The sequence below is a fragment of the Micrasema longulum genome, unplaced genomic scaffold, assembly GCF_059751315.1.
Source record: "Micrasema longulum isolate JH-2025_06_02 unplaced genomic scaffold, ASM5975131v1 h1tg000747l, whole genome shotgun sequence".
NCBI classification, from domain to species: Eukaryota; Metazoa; Arthropoda; class Insecta; order Trichoptera; family Brachycentridae; genus Micrasema; species Micrasema longulum.
The window spans coordinates 787,255-802,100 of record NW_028277941.1 but is presented as its reverse complement, the minus strand read 5'-3'; the positions used below and the strand labels follow the sequence as shown (position 1 = coordinate 802,100).

The 14,846-nt window shown below is 30.5% G+C and overlaps 1 protein-coding gene across 2 annotated transcripts in view; it reads right to left on the bottom strand.

Moving 5' to 3' along the window:
- Positions 1-14,846, bottom strand: part of Blimp-1 (PR domain zinc finger protein 1) — a 58,605-nt gene that overhangs the window by 26,480 nt on the left and 17,279 nt on the right. The gene's annotated exons all lie outside the window — the stretch shown is intronic.

Sequence of the window (14,846 nt, the reverse complement as noted above, 5' to 3'; positions counted from 1 at the left end):
AAACGTACCCGTTTCTTTGTCAGGACACTAATTACAGCAACATGAAAATCCCACTTTACACGTTCACTATAATAGTTGTACAAAAATATAAAAAGGATCTGCTGATAGGGCACGTGCACTAGAAGCTAACACCAACGTGCACTTGTAGCGTGTAAAGTAAGCTTCAAGTAGCAAGTGTCCTTTTAGCACGTTGGTTTTATATTTTTGTGCAACTACTACGGTCAATTCATGTAGTGGGATTTGCATACTAGAATAATTTGTGTCCTGACGAATAAAGGGTACGCTCGAAACCGGTAGATATAGAAAAGTCGGTATGTGGTTATATGCAAATATTTACTCACATTCATTGAAGTGTTTGACCACAAAGTTAAAGCTTCGAATATGAAGATATATTCATATTGTTATCTACATAATTATGTAAATAATGAGTCAAGTGATCACGTAAGGCAGCCAATACAAGTCATAAATTCTGAGATCGACGATTAAATTAGTGTTGCTAAAATTTTTATTTTAAATTTCACTATGATAAAAATACAAGTCGGAACACATTTCTATATCAACTAACATATTTTTCTATTATTTTTTCTCGAAACAGAGCCACGGATAACAACCCCAGTGTAAGGGCAGGTTTGAAATAGTCTGGAGTTTAGAAAGAGAGAGTGAAAGGCGTCTACCGACTGCCGACACCGCTCGGCGGGGAGTAGGGGGCGAGTGTGGGAAGGGCGGTCAGTGAACCCGGGGAAGAATCGAAATAATTTTCCCACCATCCGCTACTATTACAATACATGAGTGAGTATACGTGGTCATGAAAGTATTTTAAGAATTGCAGAATTGCAATAGAGGTGGATAGTGCAAAGCGCAAGGGTGAAATTCAAATTTAGAGTAAAAAAATCATAGTACTTTTTGGAGTTTTAATTATGTCCCACGTTTGTATGTCGTTATATGAACGAACAATAGGTTTTGCCTTTTTCCAAAATTTTGTGAGGTTATACCAGTTTATAGCGTCAAAAGTTATAAGTAACTTATACTATGTGAAAACAATGTCTGCCTTACAACAGGATGTACCTAGTTTTAGCCAGATTGCACGCAGTCAAACGTAGTAGATCATAAGAAGTATTATTATTATTAAATAAGAAAAAATAAATGGATTTTAAAATATCAATATGCTCGGGGAAAAAAAAATAATACGCAATTTGAAATAATGAGTTCTAATTTTTTAAATACGTTGTTCTTTAAAAATACAATTTTAATTCAATGTTTAGAGAGTCGTTCCAAAACATTAAGTTATATTTGAAATATTACGTTTAGTTTATGGACATTGTATTGCGTTGCGAAGCTTCGAAATAAAAAAAAATCAACACACGACATCTTAAATCACATCAAGCAAACTACCGTGATGACCAAATCGATCATTAAACTTGATTTGTGTACATTTATAAGTTATTATCTGAATTAGTGAAATAACAAATTCCACCGTAACTAATTTTCTAACGCTTACTTAATTTTTACACATAATATAATAGTAGAGTTATAATGTGACAATAGTGCATTGACCTAAAACTCAGATTCAAAAACGTTGCTAATTAAACGCACCTTGAGCTCACTATCAAGTTCTTTTGTATGATGACAACTGATCGTATTTTTACGGTCAAACGTAAAAGGCGATGTATTAAGTCAATTATGTCTTACATATAGGTAAGTGCATGTCGCATAATGTATGATTTTGAAATTAAAACTTGTAATAAACCCATGTAATTTAATAAGAATGTTCAAAATGTTATGCTTTTTCCTCTATATTGAGATGGTCTAGGTCTAGACCCTAGGCACGACCTACCCCTATGTTGGCGTTGTTCGTAGAACACCCATGCCAACACAATGTAAGAATAGCTTGTACATAATTATCGAGCATTTTTTTACATCGCTGAACGGAGAAAAATTGTACAGACAGTTACTTTTCTCTATTTTTTTCTGTTATTGACTGTGATACCAATAAAACTAAGAAATAAAAAATAAAAAAATGTGTAAGTGATATAATTCTCAAACTCGACATTTAATTTGAAAGAGTAAAATTATATATTTAATTTCTTTTTAATTTAATAGAATATTTGTATTAAAAATTAGTAAAAATACACATATTTGAAGTAAAGTGCGTCAAATAAAAACAAAATATTAGATCCCGAAAAATATTTGTGCGTTATAGGATAATTTATGTTAACAGGCACCTATAGGTAAAACGTAAAGACTCATAATTAGTTAGCATGTATATATGTAAATGCATGTGGGAAAAAATGTCTATTTTTTCTGTTCAACAAATATAAATGTATTTAAAAATTAAACAAATCAGGTATTTTGCTGTAAAAAAAATGGCGTAAATCTATTGATTTTCCAAGGTAACAAGATGGTATATTTTAAAAGTTATGCCATAAAGACAGCCGTTAAATAATGTACAGTTTCACGAAATGGCCGAGTGCCAATTTACATAATATTACGTAATACGAGTTTCTCTGGCAGTAGAGCCTTTGGAGGCTTTAGTGTCCCCCTATGATAGTTTTTCTCAACCCTTGCAAGGCGTTTTTAGGGTGTGAGAGAAGTCGGTCGATACTACAACTTGGCCAGACCTCAGACAGTCTCTCTTGACCTATGGCAACTGATTATGAAATAAGATAGGATACTGACTTGCAGAATAATAGCCAAAAAATACGAAGTATACGACAAACTATGAAAAAGGAATTAAAAAGACTTAAAATATAGATTTCATCTCCTCTTTTTAACCTATATATGTACGTTATTATAATAATTCAATTAACGTGATAATTGTAAAAAAAACATAAAGAATACAATTTTTTCAATAATCTAATTTGTTTTTATTTTATTGTATACACATGATAATTCTTTTTTTATGACCTATGTAGTTCACGATCGTCTATCTACCTAGTGTGATTGATGTGTTTTTATCCTTAATATTTTTGATATTTTTCTTTTTATTCTAAAAATCATTTATATATTTTTGCTACTTCTTTGTAAAATACATGTCTGTCTTTATTTGTATATATGTATGTGAAATCATGTAAAAGCCTAAAAGGCGTTTAAATAAATAAATAAAAATAAAATAAAATAAAAAATAAATAAAATACATATAAAAGCATTGCTACTGAAGTTCTGACTATACAAACAAGTTATAAGTGGAATTTGTTTAGTAAAAATAAATTGAAAAAAAAAAAGTGTATGTAAAAATAAGTAAAAAAAAATGTTCGTTCATATTAATTTTCAGCCTCTCTTAGACATTTAGTTTTATGTGATTTGCGCCTATTTTGAAATTTAATTCTTTTGCACTTATCAGAGCTGTTTTATAATAAGTTTTCTAATGAATGATGATGATGGGAGATATTGTCACTGAACTGAAAAAAAGGTGTGTGTAATTATTTAATGTTTGACGTTATCATTATAGTGAAACTATTTAGATTCCAATTTTTTCAAACACGTGAGTACCAAAGAGTATTGAAAATATTACTTTTTAAATTTTATTACAATATTAAGTCAAAAAATATATATTCGCATTACACTGTATGAATAGCAAAGAACTAATTTAAAAAAATTAGGTATTTAAAAAAAGTAAACTTTGCTGTTATAATCAGTGGTTTTCAATAAACCACTGTAATTTCAATCATCTTAATTCTGTCTTCGTTGACCGTTTGAAGCGGTTGACTATTTGGAAAAATAAATTTGGAACAAGTTTTAATCGGCCACTAGGCGCAGTATCGATCCGTGGATCTCTGGGTGAGGCGTGGCGCTTATTACCTTCTGCCGAAGAACTTTCCAATTTACCGTTGTAACGGCAAGGACGCGTGAGAGAATGAGACGCCGCTATACGCGACTAGGGACATCAAGTTAAGCGTTAAATCAAGAAAATATTGAAATATGGTACAATTTATTAGGAAAAAACGTAATTTTTTGTCTAGTTAAATTATGCGCCTAAATATAAACAGAAAATAAATATTTTCACGTAATAAAATAAAATACACAGAAAAAAAAAAAAAAAAAAAAAAACGGTAGTGTAAGAAACTCTTATGGTCAGTAAAAATGTTTTTTTTTAGTGTTGATGTTATTAAAAGAGTTTATGTTAACTGGTGTTAAAATTGCTGTGCTTTATGTATTCTTAATTACAGGTTACAGGTTACAGGTAGCGCTAAAGGTGATGAATAATGCGTATTACATTTAATACATGTACATCCGTAAACCCATATAAGTAAAAAAAAAATGTTTTATGTAATTATTTTAATAGCGAAATATTCTCCAGTGCTAAAAATGATTTTTATTAACAATATAAGAGAAGTTTAGTATTATTTTAATTTTAAATTTATTTGTGAACACAAATAATCCAAGACGCTGAATCTACTTGAGGCCATTAGCCTTCGACTATATTTTTTTTCTCGCTTCTCACTCACACGCAAGAAGCGTGTCATCTATTTCTTTCGATTGTACTAGAAATCGCGCTCATCTATCTCGCTCTACTTTTTATACCGAGTTCTTTTTTGAAGCGAAGGCATTGACACCGTAATAAATAGCACATAGTATATAAGCATTCTACGAAAAACATAAATGTCTTTCACTAAATGCGCAATTTAGAGTACCTACCAATCAAAATATTAGAAACAGTATTGTCAACCTTAAAAGTACTTAAAAATCATTTTACGGTAGACATACTTAAAATTAAAATATTAGCACAAGTGTTGTTAACCTTAAAAGTATCTAAAAAAAACCCTTTACGATAGGCATTAAAAAAAAAATCACTTCAAATATTTTATAATTCAGTTATTATTTTACGGTTTACTTTTAGTGTCAATGCTTTACGGTGAAATGTTGTTTATTGTTTTTTTTTAAATCAATATGCTTCTTGAAGAATTTTGTGTAGTGCACAAGATTAGTGGTGGCCCTGCAATTTAACAAAACAAGTGTTTTTATCAATAAACGATCGCAAAATGTCTAAAGAACACTTAAAAATCATTGAAATATCTTTGTATAATTTCTAATGTACCTACATAATATAATTATGTAGGTACAGAAAAAATATTGGGTAAGTTTTTTTTACATGATTCAATTATCAGGTTCAATTTTATTCGTCTCACATTCGATAAATATTTTATTTTTGTGGATCACAGTATTTTTCACTCAGTATAAAAAGTGTATGTACACTAAATAATTCATTATCATTCCATGCCAGCACCTGTGCGACCTCCCAAGTCAGGTTCGCGACCCGTAGCTCTGACATAAACTGCTGACAAATAATCAGCAGCAGACCTGATGCCTTGTAAAGTAGGTAAGCGTCGTTAAGGCTCTCAAGAGGTATCCGCAGTTTGTAGTCCAGCCAACCGTATTGCCTCCACTTGATGGCAGTTGTCACCGGAGTTTCCTGGGTCCGTTCTCTTATTACTTAATTTTTACAAAGTCAAACCACCGCACACCCAACATTTTTCTGAGACACCCATTCTTAAAACTGAGTATTTCGCTATTTCGGGCCCTAGTGAGATGCCCTAGTGTGATTCGCATCCTTAGAGAAGAATAGGTGTTATGCAGGAGTTATATAGGCGGCATTTGGATTTCACCGAGTTTCACTTAATGATTAAAGAATCGTTAATAGTCTTAACTCCCACACAAAATAGTTTTATTTGTGTTAATTTAGTATGCATAATATCATATGTTGTTTAAACTTTATAGTTTCTAATAAAAAAAATTACAACTTAAAATAAAACCAAGAGTTATTTTATTCACGTGTGATAGTATTTTATTTAGTTCTCAAAAATTATAAATTTAGAAAACTGTAAGCACTCTTATAAATTAATTATAAAACTACACCTCACACCGAGAGTTCTAAAGCAATGAAATGGTTGAAAAATGTGTATTTATCAAATTGTTTTTTTTAAAAACATTAACGTTGTGTCGTTCAACGTTGAAATTACTGAGAAATATAGAGCTGGCAATCGCTGCCAAATGCAGGCTTACCATAACCTACCACATAGCAGTTCTCCCTGTCCCGCATAAGGTTCTACGTGCACCATAAAACCCCCTCGCCCACAACACCCTTACACCCGTACACCCATCACCCCCTACCCGCCCTACCCACCCTAACTCGGAGGCATTGCTCCCACGCTGGTACATAAGATCTCCCATTCATGAAACACTTTCTTCAGATTTTATTTTTTCCCTGTTTAAGTTAAAGTGTTTTAGTTTATTTCATACCAATCGCAGCGTATCTTGATCATTTTTGTAATATGAAGGTAAGGTGATCATTTTTATGGTACAGATAAGGACCATGAAATACCATAGTGAAAAACCTTTTTTTATAAGTATTACATATTAACTATGCCTGGAATTGAACGCGAGGCCTTTAACATTTTAAACAAACCCATTTGATCACAATGTAGACAAAACATACATATGCAATGAAAAACATAAAAAAGATTGAATTAATAATTGATTTTGCTAAAAGTATACACCCCTCGTAGTCGTGGTGGTTTAATATAATATTGTGTGTGCGGGTACGTTAGTCTGGATTCATTTTTTGTACGTATTGACCATTTCACGTGTTTCGTTTAAATCCACACGGCACGGTACAATTAGAATGCATTGACATTAATTGTATTATTATGTATATTTATTTAAATTGTAAATTAATTAACTTTAAGTAATGTTTACTCTTGAGCAAAAATCCTGCAAAAAGAAAATTGAGTCGGAGGGAATTTTATCGACCTGATGGTGTCCTGGTTAATGCGTTTGCCTACTATTAAATAAATAAAAACAATTTTATTTTCATTGTAATTCAGTAAACATCACTCCACCCTAAATGTTGTTTTATCGCATAGTGTGGATTTTTACCATAGTGTGAAAAGAGCCTAAGGTTAATTATAACTTATCGTATCATGAAATGTAAAATTATCTAATTTAGTATTTATTACGAAACATTCCAGCCAATTATAGCAATTACAATGTGTATTTTGGGTAAAGAGTTTCCGTTAAAATTGCAAAAAACGAGTTTATTTATTCGTTAATTGACAAATTTATTTTGAAATGTTATTTTTAAATACACAGTATTAAAATAACTAAAAAAACAATGATTTTATTAAGGTTAAAAAGAAAAAAAAAGTTGCGTGAAATATGCTTTATACGATTTCAATTATGTAAGCCATAGAAAAAGGGTACTTTTTCTAATGTATTTTATGACATGTTTTAGTTACTCGTACAAAAACCTACCATAGTATTATGTTTTTAAAAAAAATTTTCACCATCTCATCTGTTAAAATACAAGACGCTCTTTGGTTTACAGTAAAATTCAAAACATTCACTGATTTATCATACTTGTTTTCGCGACATAGAAGATAATAGTTATAAAGAGTCAGCCTGTAGATAAAGATTATTTTTTTATTAAGGTATAATTTACAGCGCCCTTGAAGTGATTACTCACGAAAACGGCGCTTTAAAAATTGACAATTTTTTTTATTATTATTATTATTAAAACAAATTATTTTTATTTTTATTAAAAGAATTAATAACAAACTCTTTGGCTTTCAAATTAACGATGTCTAATTATTATTTCAAAATTTACAATACTACCCTTCTCTATTATGAACAGACAGTCCTATTGTATCGAATTTTGCGTGGGGTTATTGTACTCGAACCTACCTTAATAGGAGTTTAGTTGGGGAAAGCTTAAATTCACCTACAGACTTACTATATTTAGGTACATTATTGTGTCACTAGAGCTATTGTTTAAAGATTTCCATAAAACAAAACCGTATCTGCAAAATGCTGCAATTACGTTAGCTGCTAAAATGTGTATTTGTTTATAAATTTATGCAATTAGTTGGCCATTATTCTTACAAACTATTATTTTGAATCACTATTTTGCATGAATAAGTTTTTGATATTAGCTTAAAATATATCTGGCCGTTTTCAATTTAAAATGAACCAATAACAGAAATTTTGGAATAGCTTTTATATCAATATTATTATTGAAAAGATTTAATTTTAGAGTAGCAAACAAAAACCGGAGAAGAATTTTCCATTTATTTAAAAAAAAAAACATAATCATTCACATTTTTTCGATTTGTTTTATTTTTAGAAGTAAAATGGAAATTTGACAATTAACCAGCAACACAATTAATAAATTGTATTTTTTTTACAAATAAATCATTAATTACAAAAAAATTTAAACAAGTATTACTATTTAATTTTATTCAAAACATAACAGAGAAAAATTTCGCTATCATAAGTAAAATTTTCAATTCATCTTACAAATTAGTTATCCATAACCGGCACATTTTCACAGGTGGATTAAAAATGTACATGTTCTACCACACATATTACATAACCGTGAGTTCTTTTTTAAGAGTTAAAAAGTGTTGAAATATTTCTTAGACAACCAAGTTGAAAGAAATAGACGAATGTCAAGAATTTATAGATATACATACACGTTTATTGTTTTACTTCGCACAAAGTCGATAAAATATAATTTATATAATTATTAATCGTCACTTGTCATAAAAGCACGGTAGAATATTTTCACGGCTATTACTTTTATAAAAAGATTTTTTATGGAACGATTACAAAATACATTTTTTCACATTTTTCAGTTGAAATTCCTGTTTAACATGTACAAGTTTAGTCCAACATACCAACTTAACTTATCCATATTTTACTAAAGTACGAATGTGTGTTAGTCTCTGCGTCGGTCAATGAACCCAACCATATACCCACATACCCAGTGGCTGCTGGCTGTTGGCTGCTGACTGTAGTAAACTCCCTTTCTCACCCCCAGTCCACAGTCCACCACAGTGATCCACTAAGCGCTGCATACAATCGCACGAACCGTCTGCGTCTACCCACTACAGGCTCCTTTCCATCGGGAGTTTGCGAATTTTCGAACGAAGACGAACGGGCAAGTTGATATTATGCTGTCGATTCGTTGCCGGTCAAAAAATTGTTTGTAGTTTTCTATTATTGCTATTGCTAGATTATATAGATTAAATAAACACAATCGAAACATTGACATCAATTGTTGTATTTGGTTGAAATTAGATATGTATATATACATGATTATTTTTGTGTTTCGGATTAAATAAATTTTAAGGATATGCGGTGATAGGGAATTTTGATTAATGGGTATTTTAACACTGTTCCTTCACTGTTATGTAGATGTCTCCCCGGTACTGTGCGAAAAAGACAACTTTATGTTGGACCTTTAATGCCTTATATTTTCGCACCTCAACCGATTTTGTTATTCAAGTATCCAAAATGTGTGCCTAAAGAAATTAGATAAATATGGGTGGTTTTACAGGTTTTTGGACTGTACTAGTGCCATTATCCAGAAAGAAAATAAAGGAGTACGTATGTATTTAAAAAGGTAAGACCGCGTTTCCCACTAAAATAAAACTTTATTAAGTATACTTACAAAACTTTGCTCAATAATCCTTTTACGTAATTATAAAAACAGTTAGGTTTTCTTAAATAAAACCATTCACACATAGATGGACCTTGAGCCCTCTAAAATTATGACACCTAAATATTAACTCATGACTAAACGATCAGTCATGCCCAACGCGTATTAATTAATTTGAATGTACACTATATTACTATTGGCAGTTACAATGTACATAATATGTAAATAATATGAACGATTAATATTATTAGTCGTTTTTTAACCGCCATTCGGGTTTTGGCGTAAGATTGACATTTAATTCGAAATCAAAATGCCCGTTTGGAGAAACGTAAAAAATATAATGTAACGTTTCATTTCTAGTAGGTAGGTACTTCTTATGGTTGAATTCCATATTTAATAGAATAAATTATGTACACAAGAATTAATTATTTCTTTTACGTAATGGGAAACGTTAATGTAAATATTTGTATTTAATTAATGTAAAAAATTGTATTTAGTTGTAATATTGTATTTTCATTTGTTATCTGAATAAATTTTTTTTTTTAAAAATACCCGATTTATTACGACACACTAAGTGAAAAATGAAAATAAAAAATTAAAAAAAATACATAAATTTAGAATTCTTTTTCAAACTTTGCTCTTTTTGCCAACAGGAGTGCACTTATGTAGGAATATGATAAAAAAAACGTATTAATTGTGAGTTTATATTATTTTAATATTACCAAAAATTCAGGCATGTTATAGTTACAAACAACTAAATGTTTTTCTAAAATTAGGTATTTGGACAGAAAAAAATATTTCAATTGAAAATTAAAGATTGAACCCAGCTATTAATTTTGGACATCTAACTCAGTTACTAACGAATCATCAAAATGCTTTTAAAACAGTACTGTTTTATTAGTAATATGAATAAAGAAACTCTAACAATATATGTATTTAAATCATTATGTATGATCGTACAAACGATCGCAAATACTCTTTACCATAGTAGACCATAGTAAACCTCCGAATCCACCGACTTGTGTGCGAGTCTCACAGTACAAGTACAGCCTCTATACTGACTACCCAGTATGGGCGTGTATTGGGGTGCATTGAAAAACTCGTGCATCGCACTGCGGAAAATGAAAGGGAGTGGCGCTTTCACCTTTTCCTTTATTCCTCGGGGAAGAAAACTACAACCTAATTGTCTTAATAAAATTCAGAGGGGTATTTTATGAACTTGGTAATGAATTAGCGTTGGTATATGATATTTATAGTAACTAACCCGTGTTAAGCATAGTATCGTGACATATCTTAATAAATGTATTAAATGTTCAGTAAAACAAGACGATATTGTGACTACCGTTTTTAAGGGTAAATCAAATAATTTCTTTATTTTATTTAATTATGACGGCCCCATGGTGTAGTGGTCAGGGCGTGCGCCTACAATGCAAGAGGTCTCGGGTCCAATTCCCGACATGGTAAACATAAAATATTGATTTAAAAACGTGTTTTTACATAAGGATATTTTATAATCCCTGGACTGGTACCTGAAGCGTAAGACTGATCATCTTATCTTTATGTAACAAAAATTATTAAGATACACCGCGATTAGTGTACTAATGCAGAGCCCTATGCACCATTAGGTGCGGAAAGGGAAAGATGATGATTATGATGATTTTTATTTTCTTGAAATAAACGGCACCCTTTGCCTTTTATATATTTACAGTGTGTAAAGTGGCCACTTAAACCAGCCATTGACAGGTCATAAGCCCTGTAGATGCCTAAACTTCTATATTACCTTTTCTTAAATTTTCTTCATCTCTGTTGTAATATGTTTTACATATTAGTTACAAATACAGTTATATATACATACATGTAAGTATAATTATAATTAATACAGAGCATTTAAAACAATATTATTTATTTACAAATTAAGAAAATCTAAAAAAAAAACTATATTAAAAAATATTATCAGTTATAAAATTATTGATAAAAAATGATAATTTGGTATCAGAAATACATTGAACCAGTTTTAAAAAAAAAAGTGTTTGTATATCCCTTTAAAATATGCATTTTTTCACGTATTTCTTGTGTATCTACATTTAAATACTGCTTTTGGTTAATAAGGAATTTCAGTGTTTTTTTATATTTTTATATTTGTTAATAGACTATCGAACGGAGCAAAAATAAAAAAAAATGTTTTTGTGTATCGTATTATCAGCGCTGTGCTTTTTAAAATTTTGTTATTTTGAAACTACTCCACGTGTAACGTTACAAGTAATCTTCGGTTAGTTCTGCTGATTGGTGAATTGGCTTCTTATAAACCTGGAATCTATCACGATACTCTAGCATTGGTTTATTTGGAAGAACTAGTGACGTCGTTCACAATAGTTCGTTTTTGTTAAAATCATTTCTATTATTTTTTTCGGAAGTGTTCAAGAACTTCATCATTACAAAAAAAACAGTCATCATCCTACTTCCATTCTTGCTCGATGATGCATATGGTACTGCATTTGCTGCGTACCTTTATCATCCCAAGGTAATTTGTCTTACACTTCAGGTGCCAGTCCAGGGACAATGAAAAATTACAGTGTAAAACCACCCTTTAAACCAATATTTAATGCTGACCTAGCGAAAAATCTAACGCGAGACTTCAACAAGTAAACTAAGATAGCCATCGAATAGGAAACACTCTTACAGAGTGTTTGTTCTATTTTATAAACCGAACTGTATTCTTCATCAGCCCAGACACGGACAACGACATGTTATTTTAATTTACAAAAAAAAACGTTTTTATTTTCGGACCAATTTCAGTTGGTTGTTAATAATCGTGTTAGAAAATAGGAAACATGTTGTGGCGGAGCGGAAAATAAACCCGACTGGTGTACCATAGGACCATAACATAATTTTTTTTCGGAGATTCCGTTAGCAACATTATAAACGATTGACATTTAAAAAAAATAAAACAATATTTTTTCCAAAACAAATTCCTAACGGTTTTATATATTTTTTAAATCATCTTATATTTTATTAAGAGATTCCGTTTTATATTTTGACTAGGACAAAAAATGTGGAAAGGATAAACCCAAATGGACATCTGTGTATTATTTGTACAGAACTTAAATAGTGGCAGCAAGCCTAAGTGGCAGATGTTTTTAATTCTAAGAAGCAAAGAGTTGCAGGGATATTTTTGTAGATATTCAATACGCTTCCTTCAAAGGTGCGTGCGTACAATGCACATTACAAATTTGCATTCAGCGAACGGTCAATAGGTATTCTTATTTTATATTATTGAATATCGTATTTTTGCATTTGTTAACTTGACAATGAATTTGGTCAACGTATTGAACTAGCCAGTACTACTAAGAGAGGGTAAGAAAATTGTCGATGTTTAAAGAAATTATCAACTCAAATTTTCAACACAAAAATTGAAATTATCTCTATAATGGATGATTTATGAAGTAAGTTTTTCATAAAAAAGAAAAATAAATACTTAGTTTACAAACAACGCTTGCTTCTGGAAATTGTAGTTAAGTAACCTCGATGATCAAAACATGGGGTTAAATTTGAAATAAAATCCATCATTATCACTGAAATATTTCACACCCTTATAAAAGAAAAAGTAAACACACCAAATCGAATAGAAGTTTTAGAATCTTGCAGATTAATTATTTTTGTTTAAGCAGGATTAAAATATGAAAAATATTTTTTGCACAAACGATTATGCGTATTTATTCGGTTTTATAAGGCAACAATATATGAATGACTAACTATGTAAAACAATGCGGGCATGTTCCTTTTATTGAATTTCCTTTACATTATACGCAAAAGGCCCTTGTCAGGTACAGAAGACAGGTAAAAACATTATAACGGGATTATTCGTCTTCCTGCTTTCCCACAATAGGCACAGATCCACGAATTCTATCGATTACAAAGTGTACCAGTTACAACGGAGACCACGAGTAGAAAGCGCGGAAAAATACTGTACAGTCACTAAAGTTTTAAAGAAATAAAAGGAACTTACAACATTGTTTTCATCGTGGGGACCGATCTTCTAGTAACCGCATTCAGGTGCCTATTACAAATAAAAAAGAACAGCGCACAATGGAATGCCTTAATGCGTACCCCATTGTCAAAAGGACATAGATCAATGGACGTGGACTCGGTGATATTAAAATACTTCAAATACTTATTGTTAGTTTGGAAACTACCGTTATATCGTATCCATAAATGTGTTTAAGAGAATTAAAGTCATTAGATTAACGAATACGGAATATGGAAGTCTAGGCATTTACAGGGCTTATGACTTGTCGTTGGCTGGTTTAGGTAGCCACTTCAGCATTTTGCCTATGTTTGAACATCCATTCAACCATCCATCTATTTATCTAAGCATCCATCCAACAAAAATGGTGAATGTTACACAGTGTGTTAAGTGGCTACTTAAACCAGCCCACGACAGGTCGTAAGCCATAAACCTAGACTTCCATATTCCCTTCTCTGAAATGTTCTCCATCTCTGTTGTAATTAGTTAATCTTAATGACCCCCTAGAGGGTGAAATCCAGTCTTTTGTCTACAAACATTCGGACAAACTTAAAATATTGTTAAGTTATTAGATACTTGACGAAAACTTATATTTAACAACAAATTTGAGTAGAAATATTTCAATTTTCTTAAGAAAAAAGAATTTAAAAAAGAAAATGTGTAGGAGCGATTGCTTTTAGTTACAATTATACAACAGTTAAATATAATATTCTTCAGAAAAATAAATTATATAATAATTTATTATTTTATTTTATTTTATTTTTTAAAATAGAAATACTATAGTTCTTATTATTTACTCAAATGTTTAAATTTTCAGACCATTTACTAAAAGTCATAAACAATTTGTGCTGAAAAAATGGAAATCAAGTTGTGATAGAGTGGGATTTGAACCTGGGACCTTTAGTCCATAAGTCGACAATACTTCTACGGGACCATAACCCGTTGCAATATAATGAATGTTCTCCAATATAAAAGCCGTTGAATACGATTGCAAAAAACCGTTTTTTTTTAAACTTTAAAAGAAAAGATTGTTCATAAAACGCTTTGTGTTAATTACAATGAATATTTTCATCAAAATTGATAACGCAAATTAATATAATGTTAAATTTATTGCGGAGAACGTAAAAAGAAGTACAAAGAAAAATGTTTTTGATTGAAAATACTGAAGTATGATAATATAGTGATATAAGAATCAATATAATTTAGGGAAAACATGCGTATTATTTGATTTTATCCTTATTTTTTTTCTAAAAATAATTAGATTTCCTAGTAATGATTTTAAAAAGATGCAAAAATGCAGTTATTAGTGTGAGTTTAAATAAACAAAACAAATCACATAAACGATGTAAATGAAATGATTTGTGCCGATTGTTTTAATTATTATTTGCG